Genomic DNA, 7689 nt, shown 5'->3' on the forward strand with positions numbered 1-7689 from the left:
AAGGAATCTGGAATGAGAAGACCTAGGAATTGAGAAGTCAGTTTATTGGATGGTTCATCAATAGGAATTCAGAAGAGTTCCAGATATTTCCTTCATACAAGATCCCTACCCCGGTCTCTATACCCTGGTCTCTATCCCATTTCTCATTCCACCTTCCAGGGTCTCTACAAGTATCTACTTTCAGACTTGAAGACAACCTTCAGTGCCTGAAGGGGCGGTAGTGTGGCTGTGGGCTCAAAGTCAGGAGTTAGGTTTTAGAGAAAACTATAGAGGACATCTGCTTTGTTTTCATTTTATTTTGTTATCTTTCATTCATTCACTTCCTATAAACCGTACTTTTATTGCCCTCTGGAGGCACTAACCCAATTTTTCAGTCTTCTATATGTTTATGGGGTGTCTTCCCCCACTCTGCTATTCAAATGTGGCCACGATTGGAATTTCACAAACTGGCCACAATGACTATTTTAGGGACAGCACATGATCCAATTGATGCCACCTGCAGGGATTATTGTAAGAAAACACTGCAGTTTCAGCGCATTTGAACCTGGCAGGATGTAGCTTTCAATTTCCTAGCAGCTATCCAGCCATCACCTGAAGCCCGAGAATGGATCCAGCACAGAAGAGAGGCCAAAATATGCAAACAAAACTAACTCCTGATGACATCCATTGAGGTCCTGCATCAATATTGCTGCCTGACGCTAACTCTGCTCCCGGGCTCTTCAGTTATATGAGTCAATACTTTCCCCTGTGATCGTTCACAAACCAGAATGTTCTCTATCACTAGCTTCATTGTCTGTGTTAAACTACTAAGCATATATTAACTTTGCTATACCTCAGTAGGCATGAACAATACCTTCTTTGAAGAGTAGTGAGGATTAAATGGGATAGTAAATATAAAATCATAAATTTGTTCCATAGCACTGAGGAGCAGAAAAAGAAGATTACATTTTCCACTTAAAGTAAATCTGGCTCTCAGCCACCATTTAACAGGGCGAGAAGAATTTAGTTATCATGGGAGCTCATTTTCCTATTTAGCAGGATGTACACTGTTAATAAATGCTTAGGAAAGAGCTTTTGATGTTCAGTCCCTTATGGTTGCCTTTAGGATGCTCACTGTCCAAGTCTAGGTGGTCCATTCCAAGGCAGGTGACTCCACAGTCTCTCAGCCATATATAAGCAATGACAACTTTTACTGAAGGCATTATGACCTTGATTTATGTTTAGTTCTTTATGTCCTATATTTGTTTTGTTTTGTTTTTTTTAGTATTTGTTATTCCATTATTTGGCACATAAATGTTCACATTAATTTCTGTCTTTGTTGTTTATTACCTCTGTTTATTTAGAAGTTATCCACCTCTGTTATTTTACATTTATGCCTTGATATCTTACACTGACACATCATTTATCTTTTTACATGGTATGTAGATCCTTTGAATTTCTTTGAAAATTTTATCCTCTTTTTTTGAAAGCTGGTAATTGTTATTTAGACATGTACATATGTGTTTAACTCTATGTTTAATTGGATTCAACCTCAATATCAGTGTTTTATATGACAAGTTTTAAATTATGAGTTTTTAATTTTGATTCACATTTTATTTTGCTCTGCGTTACATTTCAGGGGATTTTTCAAGGTGTTGCTAACATTATATTTCCTGAGTTTGGCATATTGGAGAACATTCTCCTGCTGCCATTTTACTTGAATTTTAGCCTTATTAGGTAAAGAATATTTGTTGGGTTACATACTTTTTTTTTTCCTTACAAATTCATCTTTCAATACTTTATTGCAAAATTTCTCAACCTCAGTGCTATTGACATTTTGGTCTGGATAATGTGTGTGGGGACTGGGGCCACTATCTTATGCATTATAGGATATTTGGTAATATTCCTGACCTCGACCTACTAGACCCTAGTGACACCCATCACAGTTGTGACTATCAAAATGTCCTTAGATGTTGCAAAGTATCCCCGGAATACTAGTATCCCCGGGAATTGCCGCTAGTTAGAACAATTGTCTATTATTTCATGAAATCTGGTGGTGCTTAGAAGGCATCTGAGAGCAAGCTGCTTTCTTGTTTTTCCCGATTAACTGTGATGTGATGTTCATCCTTTTAGTCTGTCTGGTGAAGCCTTTGTTTATTCTCAAATTTTAGTAAGTTTTGATAGTTTACATCTCAGATTTGGTGAAGTTTTCCTATTTTCTCCTCATAGCAGTGTATCTTCTTAATCGATTTGCATCTCCTTTAAGTTTTTTCTTCTGTTAAATCTTTAAGTGGGTTTTTTTCCTTTCATATTTTTGTGTTCCTTTCTTCATAACAGCAGTCATGTTTATATTGGAATTTTGCTGTCTGGATCCCATGTCTATAATTTCACCTGTATTTAAAATTCATCTGTTTGTCTTCTTCCTTTTGATGTTATTTTTGTGAATTTCAAAGCATATTCCTTGCTGAAATCTGAAGTCAGTTTCAACACTTGGCATATTCTTAGATATCTTAAATATATAACTTAAAAGGTATTGATTTAGTTAATTTAGTATTTCAGTGATAGCTTTTCTTAACACTGAAAACTTGGTTCTGGGTTGTTGTTACATTCTTTAATCTGCCACATGTTCCCTCTAGGCAATTTTTGAAAGTTAAAATAATGGATCAGGGGGAAAAAAATGAATATCTGACTACCTTTCTTTCAACCTATCTCTTTTCTATGGCATACAACAATTCCTTTAGGTTTTAAAAAAATTATTGAAAACTAGTGAATTAATATTAGAGAAATATTGGAAAAATTTTCATTACTGTTGTACTAGAATGCTAAAAAGAAATTCCAATTTTTATAATTATAGAAATAGTATTCCTGAAAATAACCATAGAATTCCCTTATTTATTGTTCCACAACTTAATGAAGCATTAAAATATTTTTCTTGTTACATACATAAGAAAATGATGGACAGAGAGTTCGTAAAACTTCTGAGCAAGGAGCTTTATCTTTCTGAATCTGATGACTATGCTTTTTGACATAACATTTATTTATGTTTTTAATTCATCAAGTTAATGGGTCTCTGAGTAATCATAAATTTTAAATCAACAATACTTTTACCTGTAACCATATTTGAATTTTGATGTATTCAGAAAAATAGACACAACGTATATATTGGAAAAAGAAAAGATATGTGTGCTTAATTCAATAAATATTCAAGTGTCATATAAAATGAAATGAGTATTAAAAATACCTATGTCTTATGTCTGTTTATTTATATCTATGTCATTAGCTCAATCTTAAATTTCTGTATTATTGTTGAAATTAACATCTTTTCTCTGTTCTTTGTGCATATATTTTCTTTGGTAATTCTAGTGCGTGGTTACCATCTTACCTAGTGTCCCACCCCTTTCCTCTAGACAATCTTGAATTCTGAACAAAGAAGATGCAAGATATTGGGACACCTGGCTGGCTCAGTGGTCGAGCATCTGCCTTTGGCTCAGGGTGGGACCCTGGGGTCCTGGGATCGAGTCCCACATCAAGCTTCCAAAACGGAGCCTGCTTCTCCCTCTGCATATTTCTTTGACTCTCTGTGCATCTCTCATGAATAAATAAATAAAATCTTTTTTAAAAAAGAACAGGTCAGTATTTAATTTACAAATCACAAAGCTTATTAATGCCTGAAAAATGAATAAAGTAAAAAATGAAATTGTTTGTACTAAAATAATAAGTATTACTGTGTTAAATAATTTCCAGTGCCTTAGACTGTAGGAAAGTAAGAAAAAAGCTTCCCAGGACTTTTTCTTTGAACCCTATTAGGGACTGTCTTTTTAGCTAAATTATAGCAGAATCAAACTCACTTTTCTTAATATCTTGCATTTCCTTTTCTCTTTTTTCATTTATTTTTTTATTATTTTTTTTTGTAGTTTCAAGTTGATTCTAGTTAGTTAATATATAGTCTACTATTAGTTTCAGGAGGAGAGTTTAGTGATTCATCACTTACATTTAACACTCAGTCCTCTTCACAAGAAGTGCCCTCCTTAATCCCCATCACCCATTTAACTCATCCCTCCTGCCCATCTCCCCTTCAGCAACCCTCAGTTTGTTCTTTATACTTAAGAGTCTGTTTTATGGTTTGCCTTTTTTTTTGTTCATTTTTTATGTTCATCTGTTTTGTTTCCTAAATTCCACATATGAATGAATCATAAAGTATTTGTATTTCTCTGGCTAACATTTCACTTAGCATAATACACTGTAGCTTCATCCATGTTGTTGCAAATGGCAAGATTTCATTCTTTTTATGGCTGAGTAATATTCCATTGTATATATGTATATACCACTTCTTCTTTATCCATTCATCCAGATTTCCATCTGGGCTCTTTCTATAACTGGCTATTGTTGATAATGCTGCTATAAACATCAGGATGTATGTATTGTTTTGAATTGGTATTTTTGTATCCTTTGGGTAAATATCTACTGGTGCAATTGCTGGTTCATAGGGTAGTTCTATTTTGAACTTTTTGAGGAACCTCCATACTGTTTTCCACAGTGGCTGCACCAGTTTGCATTTCCACCAACAGATTAAGAGGGTTCCCCTTTCTTCACATCCTTGCCAACATCTGTTGTTTCTTGTGTTGTTAATTTTAGCCATTCTGACAGGTGTGAGGTGATATCTATGGTACTTTTGATTTGTGTTTCCCTGATGATGAGTGATATTGAGCATATTTTCATATGTCTGTTAGCTATCTGTATTTCTTCTTTTGAAAAATGTCTAATCATCCCTTCTGCCCGTTTCTTTTTTTTTTTGATGCATCGAGTTTGATAATTTCTTTATAGTTTTTAAATACTAACCCTTTATCAGATATGTCATTTGCAAATATCTTCTTCCATCCAAAGGTAAAATTGACAAAACAAAAAATCCTGTGTATTTTAAGTCTATGTTTATTTGGGAGATTCATTACCTTCATTTTAACATAGTACTAGTTTTCTGTCAATGGTGAACAATAATAACCTCTCCTACTCTTGCCTTTTTTTAAAATTTCTTTACCTTTATTCATCTCAGTGACCTTGCCATTGCTCTAAAATTAATACAATAAATAGCAAAGAATAATTACTAAATATTTATCATGGATATACATAATATCCATTTTTTAAATTACCAGTGGTAGATGTATAAATCTGGACAATTAAACCCATAAAAAAATCTGTAGTTATTTCCCTTCCAATTTAGACAGAGAGCAACCAAGAGAACAAAGAATAATTTTACATAAAAATTAATGAGACACAAATAATCTATCTTTTTGCTGCAGGGACAAAATTTGCCATGGGATATTGAACAGAGCAGTTTGTAGGGAGATGTGGAGCTGTTATTTTCTCTTTAGTGTAGAATATTTTAAAATTTAAAACGAGATTTTTATTCATAATTCTCATTACATGGAACTGAAGGTTGAAGTCAAACAGTACAATTTGTAACAGTTTGACTGTTTTCAGTGGAAATATTTTGCATGTTTGGAGCTAATTAAATGAGAATTACTCAGAAATATTCCAATTAGCTCAGATTTTAAATTACTTAGAAAGTAAGAAATAATTACTTGACGAAGGGCAGTCTTTATGATTTTTAGTTTACAGATTATAAATGGAAAAAGATAAAGGTTAAAAAATATAATCATAGTAGAGTTTCAACTGAAAAATCATTTTATGTTTTATATATTTAAATAGATGAAGATGATTACAAGGTGAAAAAATGTATATATATGTGTATATTCGTATATATGTATACATATAGTAATTATTTCTTGTTATTAATTGTATTCATTTTAGAGCAATGACAATGTCACTGAGATGAATAAAGGAAAAGAAATTCAAAAAAAGACAAAGATCATGAGATCATTACCATTCACCATAGACTAAAAATTAGTCGTACACAAAAATCTAGGTAATGAATTTCCAACAGAAACGTAGGCTTTTAAAATATACGAGAATATGCTATAAAAACTGAATGCTTCTGAAACATCTAAACATATTCAAAACATATTCAGCTAGTGATAAAACCAAGATGACAACAACAACAAAAAACCAAGACAACTTTTATTTCTTGCCCTTTTTCAAGAACAAGTTAGCATTTAATTTATAAATCATAAAGCTTGTTAATGTCTGCAAAATGAAAATATGTATACATAAATATGTATGTATATATACTATTGAATTGTTATACCAAATTTCAAATCATATTTAAATAATTATTGTGCCATACTTCATACAGCCACTGTTTCAACTAACTTGAATGACAAAATTAATGTTGAGCAGTATAATGAATGGAATTTTACAAGATTTAACTTATTTTTCTTTAGACTTTTTAAAATTTTACTCTCATAATGAACAGACTTCTTTATAGGCAACTCTTAAATGCATTTTTTGTTATTTTTGCAGAATATTGCCTCATACTGACATATATGGCAGAAGGGGAGATATACACAAGGTCATAGCTGTGGACTAACTGGAGATCTTTACTCAAATAAGCCACCACAAATACTTTGACTTGTTTTGATGATAGTTCCTCTTTTATGAGATCATGAACACTTCAAGGGTATAATTTGAGTAATATGTCCATGTTGAGAGTGAATACTTAAATGTGTGCTAGAGAGATGTTAAAGTGGTGATAATAGCCTATTGACATATAAAGAAGAAAAATACAAACTGGGTGAGGGGGACCAAAGGTGAAAGAATAAAAAGAATTGGGGTAGGGATCCAGTCGTTCCCTTCACTGTATTTCAGTTGAGCACCTCCTGTGGACAGGCACTGCCCTAGGCACTTGACATCATTTTACCATACGAGCTAGTTGGCAAATGATTGGAGGTTCTGACTCGATGAAACATGAAGATATCTTGCTTTGTTATCCACACAAAATGAAGACACCAGTAAGAAGTGGCAGCTAAGCAAGGATAGGAGAGTACTGTGAATGATGCAGACCAAACACTTTATCTGGAATGTTTCTCCTTATCCTGGGCTCCCAGTCCATTGTGCCTCAGTGGCCTCTGTACCCTGATTTACCAAGGACAAACTCACCAGGAGAAATAGAAGAAGGAAGAAGAGGAAGGGACTTCAATGAGAACTTAGAACAGTTAAGAGCAAATAATTTTTTCTTCCCTCGTACTCATATCTTAACTGAATTACCTAAATCTGCAAAGACCCTATTTGCAAATAAAGACACATTCAGAGGTCCAGATAGACATGAATTTTGGAGAACACTATTCGACCTCCACAGTGACTGAATAGAGTGACCTCAGCCTCAGTTGTTTCATCTGTACCTCAAAGGGTTCCTGCAAAGATGAAGTAAGAAGACTCATGAAAAGGGCTCAGCATGAGCTTTGGCAGCCAACGAATGTTAGTTACCACTGCTGCTAATACGTCTTTCTCCTCCTCCTCCTTATCATCATCATCTCTATCTTTGTCATTTTCCAGGGTTATAGGAGCTGTGAGAGACTGAAAGGACAGCACATTGTTTCTGTTCTCAAGGAGTCTACAGTTTAGCCACAGACACTACACTAACATGTCTTAAATCCTCTGTGGCATCAGTTAGAACTGTGGAGGGAGAGGGGGGTATGTGGGAGTAGTCTGAGTAGTCAGTACAGAAGGTGCCCGCATATGAAGAAGCTTTTAAGATATGGTCAGGAGCCACATGGGCCCCCACAGAGCCGCAACCCACTGCCTCAAAGAGAGTGG

General features: G+C 34.1%; 1 long non-coding RNA gene across 1 annotated transcript in view; it reads left to right on the forward strand.

The window, feature by feature from the left end:
- LOC140594344 (uncharacterized) overlaps positions 1-3605 on the forward strand; it is a 47839-nt gene extending 44234 nt beyond the window's left edge. Inside the window, exon 2 of the long non-coding RNA XR_011995061.1 lies at positions 3387-3605. This is a non-coding gene — a long non-coding RNA (uncharacterized lncRNA). The remainder of the gene's footprint in view (positions 1-3386) is intronic.
- Positions 3606-7689: the final 4084 nt, after the last annotated feature.

The sequence above is a fragment of the Vulpes vulpes genome, chromosome 10, assembly GCF_048418805.1.
Source record: "Vulpes vulpes isolate BD-2025 chromosome 10, VulVul3, whole genome shotgun sequence".
Taxonomy (NCBI): Eukaryota; Metazoa; Chordata; class Mammalia; order Carnivora; family Canidae; genus Vulpes; species Vulpes vulpes.